The following is a 27897-nucleotide window of genomic DNA, read 5'->3' as shown; positions in this document are numbered from 1 at the left end:
TTCGGTAAGTGAGACACAGATTCTGCCACCGCAGAGAAAATGTTCAGGTAGTTCTGCCGTAATATGAACGCATTCAGATTGGAGAGCCAGGAGAAAATACCTGGAGGGAGCCATTTCAGTGAGCTATTAGTTAGTGACAGGTTGACATGGTTATTAGTGATGGGTCATGCGCACAAGCATCGGCTCTGAGAGCCGGCTCTTTGTAGTGAATCAGAAGAGCCGGCTCGCATCGAGTGAGAGCCGGCTCCCAGTTTTTTGCCCATTCGCTGCTTAGGTTTCACTTTCACAGAGGTCTGTTATGATTGGCCAGCATGGCGACCAGCATGCGGCATTCACGTGAGAATTAAGGATGTGTAAACAGAGAGGGGGCGGGGCAGACACACCACTTGACTCCACTGCAAGTGAAGAGAGAGACAGAGCGGACTGAGGAGCGTGTGTGCGTCTTGCATTGTCGTGTCGTTTAACTATGAGTGACACTAGAAAGCGAAGCAGCATCTGGCTGCAGTTTAAAGATATTGGGAACAAGAAAGCAGAGTGCCTTCACTGCAAAACGAAGGTCACTATAAGAGCAGGTTCCACCACAAACCTGCATAGACATACAAGAACTGTCCATCCTACAGTGCAGTTAGAGGAGAGAGGGCAAGCCAGCTCACCATCTACTGATCCTGGTGTGTCTCATACCAGAACAACAGCTGCTGTAACGTCTACTGCCATCCCCATGCGTGCAAGTATAACCTCTCCTACTGCAACTCAAAGCAAAATAAGTCAGTTTTTACCTAAACTTTTACCTAAACTGATGACCCCAGCCAAACAGCACAGTATTGATGATGAGTTGGCTAAAATGGTAGCTTCTGATTTTCAACCCTTTTCCATTGTGGAGGACAAAGGAATGAAAAACTTTGTCAAAGCCCTAAATCCCACATACACTCTACCCAGTAGAAAAACACTTTCCCAAACAATGATCCCAAAACTATATGACACAGAACGTGCATTATGGCAAGAAAGGGTGACAAAAGCTCCATCAGTTTGCCTGACAACTGACTGCTGGACCTCCAGAACAACCTGCTCTTTCATGTCTGTCACTTGCCACTTTATTGAAGATTACAAGATGACATCTTGCCTTCTGGACTGCTTCGAGTTCACCGACAGACACACTGCAGAAAACTTGGCAGTGGAGCTACTAAGAGTGGCAAAAGAGTGGCAAGTAGAGGACAAAGTGGTGTGCTGTGTGAGTGATAATGCTGCAAACATCACCAAAGCCATAAAAGTTTTGAAGTGGACCCATCACCCATGTCTGGCGCATACACTAAACCTGGTGGTTAGAGATGCTCTGAAGGTGATCAAAACAACCGTGGATAAGGTGAAGGCTGTTGTGGAGTTTTTCCACAAAAGCACAGTAGCAGCACAGAAGCTAAAGTCCACACAGCGCCAAATGGGGATTCCTGAACTGAGGCCCAAACAAGAGTGTGCCACCAGGTGGAACTCAACATTTGATATGTTGAAACGAATGCTTGAAATAAAAGATGCCATCATCTCCACCCTGGCCCTCATCAACGCATCTATTGAGCCATTAAGCCAAGAGGAATGGGAGCTGGTGAAAGAGGTCTGCGCCGTCCTGCAACCATTCCAGGAGGTGACTGTGGAGATAAGTGCAGACAGGTACCTAGAACCATTGAAGCATTGTTTTCTCTACTACTATTCAGTCACTATTATACATTGCAAACACAACACATACAGTATAATGCATCACGTATAATATGCCACATACTTTTAAAAAACGAAATTCTAAAAGTTGCTGTTTTCTCTCCTTCAGCTATGTCACAGCCTCGAAAATGCTCCTGCTTTGCAAAGGTCTGCAGCTGGTGACAGCCGAGAACCAATGGACAGTAACTGTGCAGAAAGTGAAGGAATTAGTTGCAGCTCTTTGTTCAGCCATGGACCGCAAATTTCTGCGGATGGAGTACAACACTGTCCTTTCAGAAACTACCTTATTGGATCCAAGGTTTAAAAAACTTGCCTTCAGTGATCGTAGAGCTGTTGATGAAGCTCTTCAGAGGATTAGTGCAGCAGCAGCAGCAAAATGCACCCCCAGCAGCCAGCCAGCTCCACCATTACAGGGCCAAGTGGAGGAGGAGCAGCAAACCTCTGCTGTTTGGAGGCTTTTTGATGACAGAGCTACAGGAGATGCTTCAAGGAGAAATCCGACAGCTGATGCTATAATGGAGGTGAGGAGCTACCTTGAGGAGCCCCTCATCCAGAGAGCAGAAGACCCACTGAGCTGGTGGCAGGCCAAGGCCTCAGTCTTTCCACTCCTGGTGAAGGTGATGGAGGGGAGACTATGTATTGTTGCCACATCAGTTCCTTCTGAGAGAATCTTCTCCAAAACAGGGCAGATACTCACGGAGAGGCGAAATCGTATCAGCCCATCCAAGCTGAGGCATCTGATCTTCCTGAATGCCAACCTGCCCTGAGGACTAATGCTGTTTGCTGGAGTTTGGTTCTGGTTTTGATTCTGTTCTGTGGATTTGTTTGAAGTTTATTGTTAATTTGTGCAATAAAAAAGTTTAATTGAAATAAACAAATGTAAGAGTGGTTTTGTCACAGAATAAATGCACAGAATTAGGCATTATAAGGTCTCTCATAAAAACACTGAAAGCAAAAGGGTTTTCAACACATAAACCATGATTTTTTTTCAAAGTTAAGGTAAAATATAGGCTACAAAAGATCCTAAATAAAGAGCCGTTCGGGAGTCGAAAGAGCCGGCTCTTCTTTGGGAGCCGAGTCAAAAGAGCCGGCTCTCAGAAAAGAGCCGAACTTCCCATCACTAATGAGGCCTTGAAACACAGAGGTGCTGAGATTTGATACACTATATGACCAAAAGTTTGTGGACTCCTGCTGTTTGTCGAACATCTCATTCCAAAATCATGGGCATTAATATGGAGCTGGTCCCCCCTTTGCTGCTATAATAGCCAACACTCTTCTGGGAAGGCTTTCCCCTAGATGTTGGAACATTGCTGCGAGGAATTGCTTCCATTCAGCCACATAAGCATTAGTGAGGTCGGGCACTGATGTTGGGCGATTAGGCCTGGCTCGCAGTCGACGTTCCAATTCATCCAAAAGGTGTTCAATGGGGTTGAGGTCAGGGCTCTGTGCAGGCCAGTCAAGTTCTTCCACACCGATCTCGACAAACCATTTCTGTATGGACCTCGCTTTGTGCACGGGGACACTGTCATACTGAAACTGGAAAGGGCCTTCCCCAAACTGTTGCCACAAAGTTGTAAGCACAGAATCGTCTGGAATGTCATTGTATGCTGTAGCGTTAAGATTTCCCTTCACTGGAACTAAGGGGCCTAGCCCAAACCATGAAAAACAGCCCCAGACCATTATTCCTCCTCCATCATTCGGGCAGGTAGTGTTCTCCTGGCATCCTCCAAACCCAGAAATGTGCAAAATGAAAAATGATCACTATTTGATTGATTAATGATGTGACAGAGCTCGGCGATACGCACAATCCTTTTGTATATGTCTGTATTCCTTTGAAGAAGCTGAGCAGCTCTCATGGTTTGTATAGGTGACTTGGTCTGTTATCTGGTTAAATAAAGGTGAAATAAATAAATAAAACAAATTTGCGCAACGGCGGCGTGCCTTTCCCTCATGAACAAACACCGGACGATTCCAAAGCTAGAAATGAGGAGGTTTGCTACGTTTATCTGCAACTATAATCCCCTTTGGTAGTCACTTTGATAGCCTTCATTTACAGAGAAAATACATGTTTTAGGGAAGTATTCATACAAATCACTACATATATATGCACATACATATCACTGTAGTGGAGGCTGGTGGGAGGAGCTATAGTAGGACAGGCTCATTGCAATGGCTGGAATGGAATCAATGGAACGGTATCGATCAGATCAAACATATGGAAACCTCCGTTCCATTGATTCCATTCCAGTCATTACAATGAGCCCATCCTCCTATAGCTCCTCCCACCAGCCTCCACTGCTAGACTGAAAACAAAACTATATTTTACTGAAGTGGCTCACCTATGAGTGATCAACACTACATTCTGTAGTGACTTGACATTTTTATTTCAGGAACTATCAGGGGAAGACGACATGCACGCTATTGAAGCAATGTCGGTAGAAGAGGAATATTGGGAACGGGACACAGAAAGGTGGATTTCTGAGGAGGAATGGAGGGGGAAAAAGAGGAAGAAGAGGTCGAAGAGAGTGAGGAAAGCAGAGGTTGGATTTGAATTTGAGGAAGATGCCGATAAAAATATAGATGGGTCGTCAAAGAAGATTGGTGTCAAGTGCAAAAAGTGAGCCGTGCTCCAGACTGAGTTCTGGAGGTGAAATGGAAATGAATGAGGACGAGTTAAGTGAGGTGGAAGGTGTGGTGAAGAGCTCAGAGTCTGAGACTGGCATTGATGGACATGATAAAGAAGAATCTGGTCCAGTAGGAGTGACTTTTGGCGGATCCATTTGTGGTTTCAGGGTAGGTTGGAAAGGAGTTGGGTGCAGTTGAATCAGTGAAGGTGACCTGTAGTGTACTTGTGATATTTGTTTGTGTTTCTTCGAACCGGAGCTCTGTGTCACGCAACTTGGGTCAAGATCTGTTTCTTGCTTTGCGCTTAAGAATGGGGCACCATTGAAAGGAGTGATATCTGGGGTAGCGTTAAGTGTGCAGGTGGAGCAAATTAAGTTGAAGATTCCTGGTGTTTGTGACGCCCGCCGTTTGGTGTGACGCAGACTCGGTGGTGAGAGTGGTGAAACAGAGTCAGTTATCCTGTTAGAGCTTTTGTGTCAAACCCACTGTGTTGTTTCAAGTGCATCGTTTATGGTCATGTTGCAGCAGTGTGTAGGAGGGATATTTCAAGATGTGGGGAGTGTTGCTGGAGGGCATGGGACAGAGGATTGTGTAGTTTCAGTGGATGAAATTGTGTGTGTCAATTGTTGGGGTGCCCATGTTGCTGGGGATTGGAAGTGTCTGGTGCGAGAGAGGCAGGTGGAGATGGCCAGGGTCAGAGTAGTGCAGAAGGTGTCATATGTCATATGTCATAGGCAGTGAAGAAAGTAACACAACATGTTGGTAGAAATACAGTGCGGACGGATGGAGCTTAGATGGATGTTCTTGTAGTAAGTAGACCTACTGTTGGGGCACGTGCTTCTGATGGTCCTGGCATGGTTTCGATGCCTGTTCAGATATCTTGCGCTCATGAATGTGCGGTGTCAAGGGACACTTTGTTAATGAATAAAGTTGACTTCATAGCTTTTATTGTTAAGGCTATCAATATGACTCAGGTTGTAGAAAGCAGAAATGCCAGGTTTAAGCTTTTTGGAGACAGATGTTGGGGGTAACAGATGTTACTGTTGAAATGGTTGTTGGCATGCTGAACAATCCTAAGGATGGAGTGTTTCAGCATGATATAGCTCAAGTTCAATGGGGTATGGGGCTTGGGAGTTTTTTTTTGGTGGGGTGGGGGTAGAGGTTAGTAGGTATGTATTTGGTTTTTTATTTTATTTTCATGGTAGTACAGAATTGGGCAGAACATGATTGATCGTACATTCCAGCACAGTAGGTGGTGCTATGCACTTTAAACATTTGTTTGCGGACCGCCATGATATCATAGAAGAAGGTGTGGTGAGATACTGTAACGCGATCCGGTGGAATACGAAGATGCGAGGAGCATATATTTCAATGAGCGCTCTGTAAGCCACGCCCCAATGGGTAGAGCTAGGCATGTTGGACTGGGACACGTTTTAATATTATAAAAATATGTACAGTGGGGAAAAAAAGTATTTAGTCAGCCACAAATTGTGCAAGTTCTCCCACTTAAAAAGATGAGCGAGGCCTGTAATTTTCATCATAGGTACACGTCAACTATGACAGACAAATTTAGAAAACAAAATCCAGAAAATCACATTGTAGGATTTTTTATGAATTTATTTGCAAATTATGGTGGAAAATAAGTATTTGGTCACCTACAAACAAGCAAGATTTCTGGCTCTCACAGACCTGTAACTTCTTCTTTAAGAGGCTCCTCTGTCCTCCACTCGTTACCTGTATTAATGGCACCTGTTTGAACTTGTTATCAGTATAAAAGACACCTGTCCACAACCTCAAACAGTCACACTCCAAACTCCACTATGGCCAAGACCAAAGAGCTGTCAAAGGACACCAGAAACAAAATTGTAGACCTGCAACAGGCTGGGAAGACTGAATCTGCAATAGGTAAGCAGCTTGGTTTGAAGAAATCAACTGTGGGAGCAATTATTAGGAAATGGAAGACATACAAGACCACTGATAATCTCCCTCGATCTGAGGCTCCACGCAAGATCTCACCCCGTGGGGTCAAAATGATCACAAGAACGGTGAGCAAAAATCCCAGAACCACACGGGGGGACCTAATGAATGACCTGCAGAGAGCTGGGACCAAAGTAACAAAGCCTACCATCAGTAACACACTACGCCGCCAGGGACTCAAATCCTGCTGTGCCAGACGTGTCCCCCTGCTTAAGCCAGTACATGTCCAGGCCCGTCTGAAGTTTGCTAGAGTGCATTTGGATGATCCAGAAGAGGATTGGGAGAATGTCATATGGTCAGATGAAACCAAAATATAACTTTTTTGGTAAAAACTCAACTCGTCGTGTTTGGAGGACAAAGAATGCTGAGTTGCATCCAAAGAACACCATACCTACTGTGAAGCATGGGGGTGGAAACATCATGCTTTGGGGCTGTTTTTCTGCAAAGGGACCAGGATGACTGATCCGTGTAAAGGAAAGAATGAATGGGGCCATGTATCGTGAGATTTTGAGTGAAAACCTCCTTCCATCAGCAAGGGCATTGAAGATGAAACGTGGCTGGGTCTTTCAGCATGACAATGATCCCAAACACACCGCCCGGGCAACGAAGGCGTGGCTTTGTAAGAAGCATTTCAAGCTCCTGGAGTGGCCTAGCCAGTCTCCAGATCTCAACCCCATAGAAAATCTTTGGAGGGAGTTGAAAGTCCGTGTTGCCCAGCGACAGCCCCAAAACATCACTGCTCTAGAGGAGATCTGCATGGAGGAATGGGCCAAAATTGGGCCAGCAACAGTGTGTGAAAACCTTGTGAAGACTTACAGAAAACGTTTGACCTGTGTCATTGCCAACAAAGGGTATATAACAAAGTATTGAGAAACTTTTGTTATTGACCAAATACTTATTTTCCACCATAATTTGCAAATAAATTCATTAAAAATCCTACAATGTGATTTTCTGGATTTTTTTTCTCATTTTGTCTGTCATAGTTGACGTGTACCTATGATGAAAATTACAGGCCTCTCTCATCTTTTTAAGTGGGAGAACTTGCACAATTGGTGGCTGACTAAATACTTTTTTTCCCCCACTGTAATTGTACAACAGTGGAGGCTGGTAACTTGAACAACTGAGGAGGATGGGAGACCCACGGTATAGGCACGGAACGCACAGAGACGACAAAGTGTGTTTAAAAATCATCAGACTAATTATTTTAACCTAAAGCATTTAATAAAGACATTTATAGTACAATATTATGGGGAATGGGAATGAGAGGGCTACTTACACAGTGTTGGAAAGGGATCACAGCAGTGATTGAATGAGGGTATGAGGCATGAGTTGAGGTGTTCAGAGGCTTGACCAGTGCAGGACAGGATTTGACTGGGAAGACAAAAAACAATAACACAACACACTATAGTCATGGTCAAAAGTTTTGAAAATGACACAAATACTAATTTTCACAAAATCTGCTGCCTCAGTTTTGATGATGGCAATTTGCATATACTCCAGAATGTCATGAAGAGTGATCAGATGAATTGCAATTAATTGCAAAGTCCCTCTTTGCCATGAAAATGAACTTAATCCCCAAAAAACATTTCCACTGCATACAAATAGAAGATACATTCCATTACAGCTGCGCCATCGTAGGTTTGGACAACGAGTTTCTCAATTAAGTTAAACTCAGACATCTCAAAATTCATGAAGTCATACACAGACTGCGCATCTCGCCCACTTGACTCATCAAAGTAGCCCAAGAAACGTTCCTGAATAAAGCCCTTATCATCCACATACCTGACGATAACTGACAACTGTAAGCAGACTGGTGGCACCATAGGTCCCAGAGCGGTGGGGCAATTTTTACCCCCTGGGGACTGGAGTTTTTCCTTATATGTTAACCTAACTAGGAAAACTCTGGACCCTATAAGGTATGACAGTGATTAATCAGTTGTAACGGTTTTATATGGCTATGATGGGACCAGTTTTTCCTAATCAGGTTACATGGTTTAAAAAAAAAAAATCCTGAAAAAACTCATGGCCCAGGGGTGGATGAAAATCCTGTCAAACTGCAGCTACCTTATATTTGTTCACATAATTTATATTTAGACTAGTGTTATGGTAATATTTCAATCTCAATGGTTATCCTCAACTATTTCAGTGTCTCTGTGCGATCTTTTGGATCAAGAAACGGACAGAGTCCCGGTCTGCATAGTCAGAGATCTTTATTCATTGAGAATTCTGCCACAAAATGGTCGTACAATATTTTTATACGCACACATCATACGAAAATCCCACCCCTCTGTAGGCAGGCTGTAGTTTTCCACTTTAAAACTGCTCTCCTGACCATCAGTTCACACACACACTTTCTTATCATAGCCTACTCCCTGCTATCGCCGTTCTCACAATATTCTGCACCATGTTTAACAGTTCTCCTTCTTCGCCGTCCGGTCTAACTCCTACTCACATTGCTAAATAGTAACACAATGTCATAATCTTTACTGGTCCTACACTCACACATTACCAGGTAGTAGATTCTAACACATCTCACACAGTTTTGGAGTATAATAATTAGTCACTACTAAGAAAGTACTAATCACTTAAAACAAGAACATTTCACAACTATATTTAAGGGAGGAACATTTAGTCATTACTTTTAACCTGTATATATTTTAATTTCTATATCAACTAGATTAGGAGGGGGATTTCCTCTACCCAGACACAGAGACAACAACTGATAGACAATAGAACTCACTTGGCTGAGTTTGCTTTATGCATGTTTGCATCATGCAGGCCTATGCAACTGTAGGCCTTCTAAAAAATGGACTCACAACTGTCATCACTATTATGTTGATTCATTAATTCCAGTTAATAATGTTGGATTAAAAATGTATCGGCAGCCTAGCCAGCCCAGTTTTGAATATAAACTAAATTTGATCACATTCACATTTTCTCCTGACACACAAATGGACTATAAATACATAACGTTACCAATTAGTTTACTCTGACCAGGTGGACAGGGTGCATAGGCTGTTCTTATTATTAGCCTACAGTTGATGAGACTGAAAAATAGTCTTGTTTTCATCCAATACAGCATGTCAGATTTCAAATGTTTAGGTGTAGCCTAGGCTGCTGCAACATTTATGTCATGAGAACAACCCTGTTTCTTCTTACTTTCTCGTTGTTTTGCTTAGTTTGAATTCGCAGACCTTCGTATAATCGATGCAGCTTTTTCCCAAACCCTTGAATCTGACGTGGTCCTCTGTAGCTCAGCTGGTAGAGCACGGTGCTTGTAACGCCAAGGTAGTGGGTTAGAACCCCGGGACCACCCATACACACAAAAAAAAAAATACGCATAAAAGCGTCTGCTAAATGGCATATTATATTATTATTATTATATGCTCCCTGCTTTTGTTTTGCCGTTTAGCTGAACGATCTATGTTCTTCAGGTCACTGTACCCACCTTTCGACCAAGGCGCAGACTTTCCAAAAAGCAGGCAAGGCCAGCAATACAGGCGGCTTGATCAAATCAAATCAAAATGTATTTGTCACATACCCGTGTTTAGCAGATGTTATAGCGGGTGTAGCGAAATGCTTGTGCTTCTAGCTCCGACAGTTCAGTAGTATCTAACAAGTAATATCTAACAATTTCACAACATACAGTGGGGAGAACAAGTATTTGATACACTGCTGATTTTGCAGGTTTTCCTACTTACAAAGCATGTAGAGGTCTGTAATTTTTATCATATGTACACTTCAACTGTGAGAGACGGAATTTAAAACAAAAATCCAGAAAATCACATTGTATGATTTTTAAGTAATTAATTTGCATTTTATTGCATGACATAAGTATTTGATCACCTACCAACCAGTAAGAATTCCGGCTCTCACAGACCTGTTAGTTTTTCTTTAAGAAGCCCTCCTGTTCTCCACTCATTACCTGTATTAACTGCACCTGTTTGAACTCGTTACCTGTATAAAAGACATCTGTCCACACACTCAATCAAACAGACTCCAACCTCTCCACAATGGCCAAGACCAGAGAGCTGTGTAAGGACATCAGGGATAAAATTGTAGACCTGCACAAGGCTGGGATGGGCTACAGGACAATAGGCAAGCAGCTTGGTGAGAAGGCAACAACTGTTGGCGCAATTATTAGAAAATGGAAGAAGTTCAAGATGACGGTCAATCACCCTCGGTCTGGCGCTCCATGCAAGATCTCACCTCGTGGGGCATCAATGATCATGAGGAAGGTGAGGGATCAGCCCAGAACTACACGGCAGGACCTGGTCAATGACCTGAAGAGAGCTGGGACCACAGTCTCAAAGAAAACCATTAGTAACATACTATGCCATCATGGATTAAAATCCTGCAGCGCACGCAAGGTCCCCCTGCTCAAGCCAGCACATGTCCAGGCCTGTCTGAAGTTTGCCAATGGCCATCTGGATGATCCAGAGGAGGAATGGGAGAAGGTAATGTGGTCTGATAAGACAAAAATAGAGCTTTTTGGTCTAAACTCCACTCGCCGTGTTTGAAGGAAGAAGAAGGATGAGTACAACCCCAAGAACACCATCCCAACCGTGAAGCATGGAGGTGGAAACATCATTCTTTGGGGGTGCTTTTCTGCAAAGGGGACAGGACGACTGCACCGTATTGAGGGGAGGATGGATGGGGCCATGTATCGCGAGATCTTGGCCAACAACCTCCTTCCCTCAGTAAGAGCATTGAAGATGGGTCGTGGCTGGGTCTTCCAGCATGACAACAACCCGAAACACATAGCCAGGGCAACTAAGGAGTGGCTCCGTAAGAAGCATCTCAAGGTCCTGGAGTGACCTAGCCAGTCTCCAGACCTGAACACAATATAAAATCTTTAAAAGGAGCGGAAAGTCCGTATTGCCCAGTGACAGCCCCGAAACCTGAAGGATCTGGAGAAGGTCTTACTGGTTGGTAGGTGATCAAATACTTATGTCATGCAATAAAATGCAAATTAATTACTTAAAAATCATACAATGTGATTTTCTGGATTTTTGTTTTAGATTCCGTCTCTCACAGTTTAAGTGAGAGATGGAATCTGTCTCTCCTCTTAAAGAAGAAGTTACAGGTCTGTGAGAGCCAGAAATCTTGCTTGTTTGTAGGTGACCAAATACTTATTTTCCACCATAATTTGCAAATAAATTCATTAAAAATCCTACAATGTGATTTTCTGGATTTTTTTTCTCATTTTGTCTGTCATAGTTGACGTGTACCTATGATGAAAATTACAGGCCTCTCTCATCTTTTTAAGTGGGAGAACTTGCACAATTGGTGGCTGACTAAATACTTTTTTCCCCCACTGTATACATTTACATTTACATTTACGTCATTTAGCAGACGCTCTTATCCAGAGCGACTTACAAATTACATATGAGATGAGTAGTGCAAGATATGTAAATATTATTAAAGTGACTAGTGTTCCATTTCTTAAAGTGGCCAGTGTTTTCAATAGGCTCCCTGTTAACCAGCTATACTTTTGATACCAGTTGGTATTGAATGCCCTCACCTTTTCATCCTTAGTTCTTCATGAAACTGATCTCAGGCAGAGGTCGACCCTCGCTTTTAATTCGCACCTTTTCCGTGTACCCCTGAGAATGAAATGGGTTCTTCAACAAAAAGTCCACAACATTTTCGGTAGCGTTGGCCATTCTGGCAGAGAAAACTGCACACTTGCGCTGGTAGCTAGCTAGCTACTGAAGTTAGCAAGGCACATTTAAATAATTGCACTAACTGGACTTAAAAATAAAGTTAGAAAACAATTTATAATGTACCTCCTCCGTCTCCTGTAATTTAAAAAACTAATTTGAATTGAATAATATTTTTTAAAAAATCTCAACTATCACTCTTAATCTCGATCCAACAATGTCACCAAGCTTCTCAATAGATAGAACCCCCATAATGCTCTATGGCACAATCCCAATAAAACACACTAGGTTCATTCTCTGATCCTAATTCTCTGATTGGATGGACAACATGTCAGTTCATACTGCAAAAGCTTTGATTGGTTGGAGGACGTCCTCCGAAAGTGGTCATAATTACCATGTTTGTCTATGGAAGGGGGTGAGGCCTACGAGCATCCTAGGTTTTGTATTGAAGTCAATGTAGCCATAGGAGGACGGAAGCTAGTTGTCCTCCGGCTACACCATGTTGCTACCCCAGACAGTGCTGTTGAAGTTACTGACTGTAGACCTTCATTGCAAAACAGTGTATTTTAATCAATTATTTGGTGACATATTCATATATTTAGTATAGTTTTATCTAAAAAGGATAACTTTTTTTAATGTTTCACTATTTTTATTTTTATGAAATTTCATTGAGGAGGATGGTCCTCCCCTTCCTCCTCTGAGGAGCCTCCACTGATAGACAGGTGTACTAAACGATTAGTTACCGGAGTGTAACTCCAGTTCTATGAGTGGAGCTCCGCCCCATAGGGGAGCTCTGCTCCTATTGGTTTACCCTCTGCCCTAAGGCAGCATCAGCCTGAGACAAAATTATGCACACACCTGCAGCCAATAGGAGTACAGGTGTCCCTATAAGAGGGGATGCCTCCCCTCAATCTGCCTCCCGAGATATTTATCTTCAGCGAGACTAGAGAGGGTCGGCAGGGCCTTAAGTCCTATGGGGCTCCGCTCCACTCATAGAACTGGAGTTACACTCCGGTAACTAATCGTTCTATATCGTGGAGCTCCGCCCCATAGGGGAGCTCTGCTCCTATTGGTTTAAGGCGGAGCGTAGCGCTCCAAAATGTACTCCCTGCCGAGCCCAACACTTCCCATCGAAACGAAAAGGTCAGGCCTAGCAATGGCTGCACCCAAGTCCCGCAGTACTGCAACTAAAAACCCCTACGGGCGTCACAATATACCGCGTCATCAGTAAAAGACCCGCCCCACCTAGTCCAATGGCAATGCCAATGACTAGTGGGCAGATCACCAGAATAGAAGCCATACTAATCTGTACTAGCAGATAGATGTGCCTCAATATCCTGTGAAAACACTACCGACCACTAATGGAATGACACCAAGTGTCACTCTACATTGTGAACGCGGTAGACCGCCTCACTCACTCAATGGAATCCCAAAGATTAGTGGGCGGGAACAAAACATGGGTCATACTAAAACTGAACAAGCAGATAGATGACCTCACATTCTGTTAATCAACACATGCCTCTACTGTACTGAACCTGTCAGTCAGGAGTCATGCCACAAAATATGTTTTCTTATCCAAAGCGGACCTGATGGAAACCTTGTCCATAGTCCTGCTTTCTCCTCTCTTCCTAGCTCAAGATCTCCCTTCAGCTATGCTGAGTACAGACCGAGCCAAAGAGTTAGAAAACATATCTGTCAAAAACACGTCTTCCTAACCAAAGCGGGCCTGATGGAAACCTGTGTCCACAGTCCTGCTTCTCCTCTCTTTCTTGCTCAAGATCTCCCTTCAGCCACGCTGAGTACAGATCGAGCCAGAGAGTTAGAAGACATATCTAAGAGATAGAAACGGATAAATGGAGACGGCGTCGACCAGGATGCTGCTCTACAGATATCCTCTACCCCTGTTACTCTGAAAAGGGCAGTAGAAGCCGCTACTCCACGAGTGGAGTGAGCTCTGATACCCTGAGGCAATTGCCGCCCCGCTGCCTCATAAGCTGTCTCAATGCCTTCACAAAGCCAGTGAGACAACCGCTGTTTTTGAAAGTGGTCTACCTAGTGCAGCCGCACCGTGACACACAAACAACTGAGGCGATGACCTAATCGCTGCTGTGCGCTCGACGTAACACGCCAAAACGCGTACCGGGCACAGGCGATGGAGCTTTTCCTCACTCCTCTCTCTATGAGGAGGAGGAGAAAAAGCCCACAGCTCCACGGTCTGTGACCTATATGAACTCTTAATAACCTTCGGCACAAATGCCGGGTTAGGACGTAACACTGCTCTGCTCAGGTCACCATTGATGGCCAGGCAGTCAGGTCTCGTCGAAAGAGCACACAAATCACTGACCCGCTTAGCTGTAGTCAAAGCGAGCAACAGTGCTGTCTTCATAGACAGCATCTTGAGGGGTATTTGATTCAATGGCTCGAACGGCGACTTACATAGCGCTTCGAGTACCAAAGCCAAATCCCACTGAGGAAGCGTGGCTCTAGGTGTTGGCCTAAGCCTCCGCGTTCCTAATAGGAAACGTTTCACTAGAGGGTGGCTAAAGACATTGTCTCTGCCAAACCCCTCATGACAAGCTGAAATCGCCGCTGCAAACACCTTAATGGTGGCGGGCAATCGCTGCTTGTCAAACATAAGCTGTAGGAAAGAGAGAATACTCTCAACCTGACAGCTCATGGGGTCTACACCTTGTGTGACACACCATTGTGAAAACACGTTCCATCTACTGGCGTACATCTTAGAAGTGGAACTGGCACGTGAACCCTGTATGGTCCTGATCACCGCATCAGATAATCCACGGCGCTCTAGCCTGTCCCTCTCAGCAGCCAGGCCTTCAGTGGTTGGCCGATTATGGGCAACCGCCCTATCGTGCCCCCCGCCTGACACAACGCGTCCCATCGATGTGGAATTGGCCAAGGTGGCGCAATCAACATCTGACTCATCTCCGCAAACCAAGGAGCCCCTGGGCGATCGGGGGCTACCAGTATCACTGACAGCCCTCCTGATCTCACCCTGGATAACAGTGGGAGAATGCAGGACAGCGGAGGGAATGCATAGAGAAGAACTCTCGGCCACGGGTGATGCGCAAAGGCGTCTCTTCCTAGTGGCGGTTCTTCCTGTTCCCTCAGAGAGAACCATAGGGGACATTGCGCGTTCACACGTGACGCGAATAGATCCACCTCGGCTCTCCCGAACTGTTCCCAAATTTGGAGAACAATGTCCGGATGCAGACACCACTCGTCGTCTCGAGGACCCCCTCTTGACATGAGGTCTGCTCCTACGTTCAAGTAGCCCGGAATGTGTGCTGCTCTCAATGAGCGAAGGTGCTCGTGAGCCCACAGCCACGATTCCTCTGCCGCCCGATGGAGAGCAGGAGACCTGACTCCTCCCTGGCGATTTATGTGGGCTACTGTGGTCCGGTTGTCTGACCAGACCAGCACATCGCGACCCCGAAGGGTAGACGCGAAGTGGGTCAAAACCAGTCGAACCGTTTCCAACTCCAGGAGGTTGATGTGGCGACTCGAAGGAGGCCACACACCTCCTATCGCTTGGGTCTGACATGTCCCTCCCCATCCCGTCAGAGACGCATCTGTGAACACTGGGATGTAAGAGGCCTATCGGGACTCCGTGCGTGAGAACGCGCGGGTTTCTCCAATAGTTCAGATCTGCACTGAGCGAGAGGGGAACCACCACCAACCGATGACGTTGACGCAACGGGTCTAGTCTCAGTTGGGCGAACCATCGCTGCATACTGCGCATGTGCAGGAGTCCCAGCGGTACCACAGAGTGGGCTGACGACATGAGACCCAAGAGTGACATGATCGACAGCGCCGTCACCGTGTGATTCGGACGACACTTCCTCAGGGCTAGCAACAAGGCTACCCTTCGGGGGTCTGAAATTTGAGCCCTCATCATTACAGTGTCTAGCTGTATCCCCAGGTAGACAATCTGATGACTGGGCCAGGGCGTGCTCTTTTTCCAATTCACAGCGAACCCCAGACGTGTGAGATGAATCACTGTCTGTGTTGTGTGAGTGATCGCCAGCTCTGCTGACGGGGCGAGAACCAGTAGGTCGTCTAGGTAGGCTAGTAGCCGTATTCCCTGACGACGCAACGGTTCCAATGCCGCCTCCACACACTTGGAAAACGTGCGAGGTGCCAGGGCGTACCTGAATGGCATCCTCGTGTATTCGTACGCCACCCCTTGAAAGGCGAATCGCAGAAACTTTCTGTGACGCGGCTGTACCGGCACATGAAAGTACGCGTCCTTTAGGTCTATGCTCGTACAAAAGTCTCCTTTCTGGACACATTCCAGCAGACGTTTTGTCGTTAGCATTCGAAAGGGCCGTTTGGTTACGCTCTCGTTGAGAATGCGTAAATCCAATATTGGCCTCATTCCCCCCGTCTTTTTTGGCACTAGAAAGTAGGGCGAATATAGCCCCTTGTTCCTTTGCTCCTGGGGAACCACTGTGACCGCCTCCCTCGCCAAAAGTTCCGTAATCTCTGAGACCAGAGCGGCCACTTTTTCGGGCGTTTTCATCACCGTCTCCACCACTCCCCTGAATGGGGGTGGGGTCCGGTGGAATTGGAGAGCATAACCCTTCTGCAACGTCTGTTGTAGCCAGCGTGAGAGGGTGCAGCTTCGCTGCCACTGCCAGCAATACAGAGAAAGCGGCCGTGCGCGAAGCTGTGGTACATTCAGTAGGAAGGACCTGTATTCCTCTATGGCCCTTGCCGCCGCTGTTCTCCAACACTGAGGTGGTGGAACAGCCCAAGGCGGGCCTCCCAAGAAAGGGAGAGGAAACATTAGTGCGTTCTGAACCAAAAGGGGGGGCAGAAACGTCAGTTAAACCTGTAACCATCGTATTCCTGCCCTCCGTGAACGCAGCGTAGGTCTGAATTGCACTGACAGAGGCCACAGCCTGCGACAGGGCACCATCCCCAGCAAGCGATTGCGTCATCGTAGGTGACTGCAAACCGTTATTAGAGCCACTCACTACAATACTCCTCGAAGTCTGTAATATGAGGTCTCTATGAGGTAACACAAGGCGGCGCCTTGATACCGTCTTACCCTTCACCTTCTGTGTGTGTTCAACTCTGCACCTCTGGTGGGTTGAGTCACGCTCAGTGTGGTGAGTATTAGCGCGTTCAAAGGAAAGTGGGGGCGCCGATACACTGGGCACCTTCGTGACCGTGGTAATCGGGCCCTCCGTGAACGCAGCATGGGTCTGAATCGCACTAACCGAGACCTTAGTCTGCGATAGTGCGCCATCCCCAAATAGCGGCTGCGTCATCATGTCTCCTGACTGAGACTGCAGCCTGCTATGAGAGACACTCACTACAGTACTCCTCGAAGTCTGTAATATGAGGTCTCTATGAGGTAACACAAGGCGGCGCCTTGATACCGTCTTACCCTTCACCTTCTGTGTGTGTTCAACTCTGCACCTCTGGTGGGTTGAGTCACGCTCAGTGTGGTGAGTATTAGCGCGTTCAAAGGAAAGTGGGGGCGCCGATACACTGGGCACCTTCGTGACCGTGGTAATCGGGCCCCCCGTGAATGCAGTATGGGTCTGAATCGCACTAACCGAGACCTTAGTCTGCGATAGTGCGCCATCCCCAACTAGCGGCTGCGTCATCATGTCTCCTGACTGAGACTGCAGCCTGCTATGAGAGGCACTCACTACAGTACTCCTTGGAGTCTGTAATGTGAGGTCTCTTTGAGATAAACCAAGACGGCGTCTAGGTATTATTCCTCCTTTCACCTCCTGTGTGCGTTCAGCTCTGCACCTCTGGTGGGCTGAACTACACTCAGTGTGGTGAGCCTTGGCGCGTTCAGAAAAAGGTGGGGGCGCCGATACACTGGGCACCTTCGTGACCGTGGTAATCGGGCCCTTCTTGAACGCAGCATGGGTCTGGGTCGTACTAACAGAGACCTTAGTCTTTGACAGTGCGCCATCCCCAACCCTTTTATCTTCACCTCCTGTGTGTGCTCAGCTCTGCACTCCTGGTGGGCTGAGCCACACTCAGTGTGGTTATTATCAGCGCGTTCTGAGAGAAACGGGGGCGCCGATACGTTGGTTACGCCCGTAACCGTAGTAATCAGGCCCTCCGTGAACGCAGCATGGGTCTGAACTGCACTGACTGAGGCGTTAGCCTGAGACAGAGCGCCGTCCCGAATAGCGGTCGCGTCATCATGCCATTATCTGGCTGAGACTGCAGCCTGCTATGTGAGACACTCACTACAGTACTCCTAGGAGTCTGTAAAGTGAGGTCTTTATAAGGTACACTTAATACCTTTTATATACCTGCCTTATGTGTGCGTTCAGCAACGCACCATGGTGGGCTGAGCTGCACTCATAGTGGTAAGAGAGAGAGCGAGAGTGAGGAAGGTCGAACGCTCTCGGATGTATTATGGAAAAGGGGCTCTTTTTTGACAGTGTCAAGTAGAGCCAACTCTTTATTACACACATCAACAAAAAACATTCTCCTCCATACACTCAACGGTAGGGTGGGGGGGGACAGTGGGCTCGGTCACAGCAGGCGCTGCGCCGTCTTCCGTTCTCTCCCCCTCGCCTGTCATAAACCTCTCTCGCCGGCACCTCTGGCGCTGCAGGGGGGGGGGGGGGGGCGAGGCCCGCTCCCTTGCTGCTGGAGGCCGCCGTCTGACGCCAAGCTGTAGCGAGAGTAACGGCCGCCCTTCATCATATCCACTTCCGGGTTGGAGGGAATGGGGGGCAGCTTAATCTCCCGCTGTTTAGCAGCCCACTCAATGAGACCTGAGAATTCAGAGCACAGAGAGGCTGTGGCGTCATCATCCAGGGATGTAATGACCTCACAATTTCCTGAAGGAAAAGGGGTGTTAAACATCTGGGTCAGTGTAATGAATTGTTCCAATAGAATATTAATTTCTTCCCCAATAGCCCTGTCATCTCCTGAGTCAGCGCCTTCAGATGATGCCTCAGAAGCTGAGACTAACACTGATAGCACATCCTCAAGAGGAATATCCTCCCTAAAAATGCCCAACGCTGCTTCCACTCCTTCAAAAAAGGAGGGCGCAGCTGGCGCATAGTGGGGGATTAATGAGGCCGTCCCTGGCGTGCTGTGTCCCTCGACCCACGAAACATATGTCGGGGGGGGGGGGTGACAGCCGCCAAGGGGAACAGCGACATTGAGCTCTGAAAAGAGCTTTTGTTAAATACTTACCCCATGGATAAGCTTGGTGTGCTCATTGTAGGACGACGTCGATGATCTGGAAAATCGACTGCGTTTTCTTCGTCCTGAGTCTTCTCTTCGTCTCTTCTTGGCTTCTTCAGTCTAGTCCAGTCGCTGAAGATAAAGGGAGGCAGATTGAGGGGAGGCATCCCCTCTTATAGGGACACCTGTACTCCTATTGGCTGCAGGTGTGTGCATAATTTTGTCTCAGGCTGATGCTGCCTTAGGGCAGAGGGTAAACCAATAGGAGCAGAGCTCCCCTATGGGGCGGAGCTCCACGATATAGAACTACCAGCGAGGCCACATGACTATGTGCTTGAGTGAGTCAGAGGTAAAGCCTGGTATTGTAAGTGAAACTAGAGCACCTTTGACTCAACAAAAATACTATATTCCTGTAAAAAAAAAATATACTGTTAAAAAGTTATGTTTACTTGTAAGCTCTAGTTAAGAGGGGGGATGTATAATATGGAGCTATCGTATACACCTTTAATGATAGTCCATAACGTCCTTGTGTTTAACAGCCAATCAGTATCACTCTTGAGGTTGAAGGTCAAGGGGATATGTAAATAAGCGGTCTTAGTTCTTACCATGCTTCAGATACAAAGCTAAAAGTAATAGTACTTCAGTCTCCATTGTCAATTTAATTATACTGTGCCATCTAGAGCACTACAATCTGGTTACCACCAGTGTTTGGAATACATTGAGTTTGTTGACAAAACAGACCTTTTCACACAGAGATGTATTTCTAGCATTTATAGAATGTAATGTATTTCTAAGTAGCAGCCATATCAGCCAGGGAAACTAACTTTGATAGAAAATTCAGATTTTTCTGCCTGACTGTGGCGCTCTTTACCACTGCTGGTAACCAGTTGCACAACTGAATAACAGCTGCTATGTTATTCTAGCTGACATACTTGTGTTGTGTTGATGTGTCTTTTTCAGGTGTGGCGAGAGCTGTTCTCCACGTTCTCAACTTTGGGGTGGGAGGTAGAATGCCTTGTGGAGACTGAGTTTTTCTTTATTTTTACAATTTTTTACGTTGTAGAATAATAGAAGACATCAAAACTATGAAATAACACATATGGAATCATGTAGTAACCAAAAACCTGTTAAACAAATCAAAATATATTTTATATTTGAGATTCTTCAAATAGCCACCCTTTGCCTTGATGTCAGCTTTGCACACTCTTGGCATTCTCTCAACCAGCTTCATGAGGTAGTCACCTGGAATGCATTTCAAATAACAGGTGTGCCTTCTTAAAAGTTAATTTGTGGAATTTATTTTCTTCTTAATGTGTTTGAACCAATCAGCTGTGTTGTGACAAGGGGGGTATACAGAAGATAGCCCTATTTGCTAAAAGACCAAGTCCATATTATGGCAAGAACAGCTCAAATAAGCAAAGAGAAACAACAGTCCATCATTACTTTAAGACATGAAGGTTAGTCAATACAGAACATTTCAATAACTTTTTTTACGTTTCTTCAAGTGCAGTCGCAAAAACCATCAAGCGCTATGATGAAACTGGCTCTCATGAGGACCGCCATAGGAAAGGAAGACCAAGAGTTACCTCTGCTGCAGAGGATAAGTTCATTAGAGTTGCCAGCCTCAGAAATTGCAGCCCAAATAAATGCATCACAGAGTTCAAGTAACAGACACATCTCAACATCAACTGTTCAGTGGAGACTGCGTGAATCAGGCCTTCACGGTCAAATTGCTGCAAAGAAACCACTTCTAAGGACACCAATAAGAAGAAGAGACTTGCTTGGGCCAAGAAACACGAGCAATGGACATTAGACCGGTGGAAATCTGTCCTATGGTCTGAGTCCAAATTTGAGATTTTTGGTTCCAACTGTGTCTTGTGAGAGGAAGGGTAGATGAACAGATGATCTCTGCATGTGTGGTTCCCACCGTGAAGAATGGAGGAGAAGGTGTGATGGTGTGGGGGTGCTTTGCTGGTGACACTGTCTGTGATTTATTTAGAATTCAAGGCACACTTAACCAGTATGGCTACCACAGCATTCTGCAGCGATACGCCATCCCATCTGGTTTGCACTTAGTGGGACTATCATTTGTTTTTCAACAGGACCCAACACACCTCCAATCAAATTGTATTTCTAAAGCCCTTTTTACATCAGCAGATGTCACAAAGTGTTATACAGAAACCCAGCCTAAAACCCCAAACAGCAAGCAATGCAGATGTAGAAGCACGGTGGCTAGAAAAACTCCCTAGAAAGGCAGAAACCTAGAAAGAAACCTAGAGAGGAACCAGGCTCTGAGGGGTGACCAGTCCCCTTCTGGCTGTGCCGGGTGGAGATTATACAGTGAGGGAAAAAAGTATTTGATATCCTGCTGATTTTGTACGTTTGCCCACTGACAAAGACATGATCAGTCTATAATTTTTTTGGTAGGTTTATTTGAACAGTGAGAGACAGAATAACAACAACAAAATCCAGAAAAACGCATGTCAAAAATGTTATAAGTTGATTTGCATTTTAATGAGGGAAATAAGTATTTGACCCCTCTGCAAAACATGACTTAGTACTTGGTGGCAAAACCCTTGTTGGCAATCACAGAGGTCAGATGTTTCTTGTAGTTGGCCACCAGGTTTGCACACATCTCAGGAGGGATTTTGTCCCACTCCTCTTTGAAGATCTTCTCCAAGTCATTAAGGTTTCGAGGTTGATGTTTGGCAACTCAAACCTTCAGCTCCCTCCACAGATTTTTTATAGGATTAAGGTCTGGAGACTGGCTAGGCCACTCCAGGACCTTAATGTGCTTCTTCTTGAGCCACTCCTTTGTTGCCTTGGCCGTGTGTTTTGGGTCATTGTCATGCTGGAATACCCATCCACGACCCATTTTCAATGCCCTGGCTGAGGGAAGGAGGTTCTCACCCAAGATTTGACGGTACATGGCCCAGTCCATCGTCCCTTTGATGCGGTGAAGTTGTCCTGTCCTCTTAGCAGAAAAACACCCCCAAAGCATAATGTTTCCACCTCCATGTTTGACGGTGGGGATGGTGTTCTTGGGGTCATAGGCAGCATTCCTCCTCCTTCAAACACGGCGAGTTGAGTTGATGGCAAAGAGCTCGATTTTGGTCTCATCTGACCACAACACTTTCACCCAGTTCTCCTCTGAATCATTCAGATGTTCATTGGCAAACTTCAGACGGGCCTGTATATGTGCTTTCTTTTGCAGGGGGGCCTTGCGGGTGCTGCAGGATTTCAGTCCTTCACGGCGTAGTGTCTTACCAATTGTTTTCTTGGTGACTATGGTCCCAGCTGCCTTGAGATCATTGACAAGATCCTCCCGTGTAGTTCTGGGCTGATTCCTTACTGTTCTCATGATCATTGCAACTCCACGAGGTGAGATCTTGCATGGAGCCCCAGGCCGTGGGAGATTTACAGTTATTTTGTGTTTCTTCCATTTGCGAATAATCGCACCAACTGTTGTCACCTTCTCACCAAGCTGCTTGCCGATGGTCTTGTAGCCCATTCCAGCCTTGTGTAGGTCTACAATCTTGTCCCTGACATCCTTGGAGAGCTCTTTGGTCTTGGCCATGATGGAGAGTTTGGAATCTGATTGATTGATTGCTTCTGTGGACAGGTGTCTTTTATACAGGTAACAAACTGAGATTAGGAGCACTCCCTTTAAGAGTGTGCTCCTAATCTCAGCTCGTTACCTGTATAAAAGACACCTGGGAGCCAGAAATCTTTCTGATTGAGAGGGGGTCAAATACTTATTTCCCTCATTAAAATGCAAATCAATTTATAACATTTTTGACATGCGTTTTTCTGGATATTTTTGTTCTTATTCTGTCTCTCACTGTTCAAATGAACCTACCATTAAAATTATAGACTGGTCATGTCTTTGTCAGTGGGCAAACGTACAAAATCAGCAGGGGATCAAATACTTTTTTCCCTCACTGTAACAGTACATGGCCATTAAGGCCAGATTTTTCTCTAAGATGTTCAAACGTTCATAGATGACCAGCAGGGTCAAATAATAATCACAGTGGTTGTAGATGTTGCAACAGGTCAGTAAATCAGGAGTAAATGTCACTTGGCTTTTCACAGCCGGGCATTTAAAGGTTGAAATAGCAGGTGCGGTAGAGAGAGAGAGAGTTGAAAACAGCAGGTCTGGGACAAGGTAGCACGTCCCAGTGAACAGGTCAGGGTTCCATAGCCGCAGGCGGAAGAGTGGAGACTGGAGAAGCCGCACGACCAGGTGGACTGGGGAAAGCAAGGAGTCATCAGGCCAGGTAGTCCTGAGGCATGGTCCTAGGGCTCAGGTCCTCCGGGATGGGAGGGAGAGAGGGAGAATTAGAGGGAGCATACTTAAATTCACACAGGACACCAGATAAGACAGGAGAATAACACCAGATATAACAGACTGACCCTTGCCCCCCGGCACATAGACTATTGCAGCATAGATACCTCCAGGCTGTGTCAGGGCTATTTGACCAAGAAGGAGAGTGATGGAGTGCTGCATCTTAGATGACCTGGCCTCCACAATCACCCGACCTCAACCCAATTGAGATGGTTTGGGATGATTTGGACCCCAGAGTGAAGGAAAATCAGCCAACAAGTGCTCAACATATGTGGGAACTCCTTCAAGACTGTTGGAAAAGCATTCCAGGAGAAGCTGGTTGAGAGAATGCCAAGAGTGTGCAAAGCTGTCATCAAGGCAAAGGGTGGCTACTTTGAAGAATCTAAAATCTAAAAATATGTTTTTATTTGTTTAACACTTTTTGGGTTACTACATGATTCCATATATGTTATTTCATAGCTTTGATGTCTTCAATTTTATTATACAATTAGAAAATAGTCAAAATAAAGAAAAACCCTTGAATGAGTAGGTGTGCCCAAACTTTTGACTGGTACTGTATGTATACACACAGACAAGACATTAGTGCGTTACATTAGAGTTGATCATACACTACTCATTGTTAAGATTTAAACCCTAATCGCTGCACAGACACATGGTCCCAAGCCTGTTCCTGGCCAAAAGCACTTTAAGTACCATCAGTATCAATCATTGAACATGGTTTGAATGAAACTGCCCACCAAGTTTGTTTATGTTTGCGCCTCTGCATTCATCAGGTTGTGGTGCTGTGGGTGGGCACCAATAATCACGGTCACACTGCTAAACAGATCTGTGGCGGCATCATTGACATGGTCGAACTCATCTAGGACAAGCTGCCGAAGGCTTGCACTCTCGTACTGAACGGGACCCCCGGTTTAGTTATTTTCAATGTCATCCGCAATGTTTTTATCACAAGGCAGTTTTGCAATGATTATGCTTGTTATTTGCTTAGGTTTTTATGCCTCTTTCATACCACAAATGTGAGTTAAACCATTGTAATGGGAAATTATTAGATTAATTATTTTCTTGTATTTGATTTACTGTTACTAAGTACTGATGTTCCTACCTTTTGACCTGTTTAACTGGCAGTATCAAATGTCTGCCAGTGTTGAATGTTATGGTTAAAGTTTGCCACCAGACTTCGCCGAGGACACACTGATCATTTAGCTGTGACACGGTGTGATTCTGTAGCCGCTGATGTTGTGACTTCTTACAAGCCTCTGGGTGTCACGGTTTCGGCAGAGGCTGCTCCTCCTCCTTGTTCGGGCAGGCTTCGGCGGTCGTCGTCCCCGGAGTACTAGCTGCCACCGTTCGATGTTTCATGTTTGTTTGGTTTTGTCTGTTTGTACACCTGTCCCTTGTTAGTGTTTGATTTGGTTGCCTATTTAGTTTTCGTGTGTGGGGGCAGGTGTTATGTGGTATTGTTTATTTGTCAAGCTGTTGCTCTTTGATATTACTCTCAGGATTGTTGTTTTTCCGAGAGTCCGCACTGTGTGCGCTATCGTCATTTTTACGCACTGTGTGTGTTGTGCATACTTTGTATTTTGCCTCCCGGTTGGGTTGGCTGTTCGCCTGTTTGGTGCTGTTATTTTTGTGACTAAAGTCTGTTGACGAACGCCCGTGTTTCCTGCGCTTGATTCCTCACCGCATCTACACTCAGCTACTGACACTGGGGCTGGTGTTTGCAGAACATTCGGTGCTGTGGGATTAATACACTGAACAAAAATATAAATGCAACATGCAACAATTTCAATGATTTTACTGAGTTCATATAAGGAAATCAGTCAATTGAAATCAATTAATCAGGCCCTAAACTATGGATTTCACATCACTGGGCAGGAATAAAGCCATGGGTGGGCCTGGGAGGACATAGGCCCACCCACATTTGCAGCCAGGCCCACCCACTGGGGAGCCAGGCCCAGCGTTAGAGGCAGTTTATGGTAGAGAAATTAACATTAAATTCTCTGGCAACAGCTCTGGTGGATATTCCTGCAGTCAGCATGCCAGCTGCACGCTCCCTCAGCTTGAGACTGTGGCATTGTGTTGTGTGACATTGTGTTGTCCCCAGCACAAGGTGCACCTGTGTAATGATCATGCTGTTTAATCAGCTTCTTGATATGCCACACCTGTCAGGTGGATGGATACTCTTGGCAAAGGAGAAATGCTCACTAACAGGGATGTAAACAAATCTGTGCACAACATTTTAGAAATAAGCTTTTTGTGCATATGGAACATTTCTGAGATTTTTTATTTCAGCTCATTAAACATGTTGCGTTTATATTTCTGTTCAGTGTATATATGCACATTCTCAGAGAAGCCCATTAGACATTTCTCTTGGCTTCTTCTCTGGAGATGTTCTCCATGAATTCTTGTAATAAACATAAATTATTTTGATTCATATGATCGACTGCTCTCCCTTTTGTTCACCTGGAAAATCTCCTTTACAACCATTAACCTTTATGATAACCCAAACCTAAATTATAAACTGCATACTTATGGACTCCATTATCATTGCTGACTATATTGGCACGTTTGTCCTTTATAGCATGGACATCTAGTGACTATCATGCACAGGACGTTGGTGGGACCTTAATTGGGGAGAACGGGCTCATGGTAATAGCTGGAGCTGAATCAGTGGAATGGTATCAAACAAGTGGTTTTCAGGTGTTTGATGCCATTCTATTTTCTCTGTTCCAGACTTTATTATGAGCTGTTCTCCTCTCAGCAGCTTCCTGTGCTATCATGTATGTTTCCAACCACAGGGAGTGCTGCCCAGGGGTAAGATGCCCAACCCCATGCGGGAGAGGAATGCCCAGGTCAACAAGCTGGTCCAGGAGGCCGTGTCCTCCCTCTCCCACGCCTCCCTCCTCAACGTGGACCCCGGCTTTGTACACTCGGACGGCAGCATCTCCCACCAGGACCTGTATGACTACCTCCACCTCACCCCTCAGGGCTACCAGGCTGTGTGCCAGCCGCTACACACCCACCTCAAGGGCCTGTTGGAGAAACAGGCCAAAGACCAGCTGATGGAGAACTGATGGCCAATGACCAAATGACCCACTCACTACATCAGAGGTACAAACCCTGGTCCTGGAGAGACACAAGATACAGGCTTTTAGCACATTCACTACTTTTAGAACACTTTTTAGTATTTTAGTACAGGCTTTTGTTCCAACCCTGCTTTTGTTCCAACCCATGATTCAAATAATGATCTAGTCCTTGATTGGTTGAATCACGTTGAATGTTTTGAATGCTGGGCTGGAAGAAAAGCCTGCACTAAAAAGGCTTTCCAGAACCAGGGTTGGTAACCACTGCACTACTCTACTCTATTGGACCGTACTGTGACTTACCACCAAAATGGCTGAGTAGAGGACCGCTAAGTACTAATAGGATCAAATGTCTGTGTTGCTAGTCAGATTTGACCGCTTAACACCGTTGGAGATTTGATTGATCTGATTTGAGAGATTATCCTTCTCTTTAGTTTCATGCTGTATGGTGTATATTATGCACAATATGCCAGGATCTCTCTCTTCTGGCTGATAGATACATTATAAGCTTCCCCACAGAAAGGTTAGGAAAATCTGAAAGCTACCATAATAAAGGTTTGTTTAGTTTCCTCTGTCAAAATAACCACATTTCCTTTCTTTTTATTTTTCTCTTTACTTTGAAAACATATACAGTTCTAGTGATCTGAATGGTTACTAATAATATCATTTTAAATCCCTTTAATGGTGTGTCATATGTGTTTAGACAAGGAGACCATTTACGGTGACGATGCAACAAGGCATCACTTGGCCAGTTGGCTCCACTGTTAAAGCATTACTTGTTTCCGGTATCTGTTTACCACCGTTGCTTTTTGTTACTTGTGAAGATTTACCCTGAATATGTTTTATTTTGTCTGTACAAATATGGAGAATGAAGTGGAATGGTATGGTGTATTTGGAGTGAATGATGAGGGCATTTCAAAGTAGCGCTGAGACTGGTGGGTATTTGGCTTGGATATGATATGATTCTGTAGTCAGTGTGTATGGATGTGTTGTAGCTAGCTTATACTTGTCTTGCACTCTTTATTCAAAGGCAGTCACCCTCACGTCACCCAAGACTCCCTATAAAAGGCTGCGTTGACTGTTTGTATATACTGCTTATGTAGGTCTACCAGTCTCTACTTGACGATGTTTGTGTTGCTGATCTTGAATGTTGATTGTGGAAAAGCTGAATTTGATGTCAAAATTCAATGCATTAAAAACCAATGAAAGCTTACAGTATGTATGGACATTGCTTTGTTTGCAGCTTCCAACCACTGAAGTGTGTCTGCATGATGGCTGTTCAAAGAAAAGTTTTTAAACCAAAGTA

General features: G+C 45.4%; 1 pseudogene across 1 annotated transcript; it reads left to right on the top strand.

Moving 5' to 3' along the window:
• The first annotated feature begins 4133 nt into the window (after positions 1 to 4133).
• LOC311107937 (platelet-activating factor acetylhydrolase IB subunit alpha1-like) lies at positions 4134 to 26687 on the top strand (annotated as a pseudogene). Its single transcript has 3 exons — positions 4134 to 4229; positions 24282 to 24398; positions 26307 to 26687. The product of its transcript is annotated as a platelet-activating factor acetylhydrolase IB subunit alpha1-like (transcript).
• The last annotated feature ends 1210 nt before the right edge of the window (positions 26688 to 27897 follow it).

The sequence above is a fragment of the Coregonus lavaretus genome, assembly GCF_964263955.1.
Source record: "Coregonus lavaretus genome assembly, chromosome: 3".
Classification (NCBI taxonomy): Eukaryota; Metazoa; Chordata; class Actinopteri; order Salmoniformes; family Salmonidae; genus Coregonus; species Coregonus lavaretus.
Note: the sequence above shows the minus strand (reverse complement) of the source record. Positions and strands in the feature narration are given on the sequence as shown.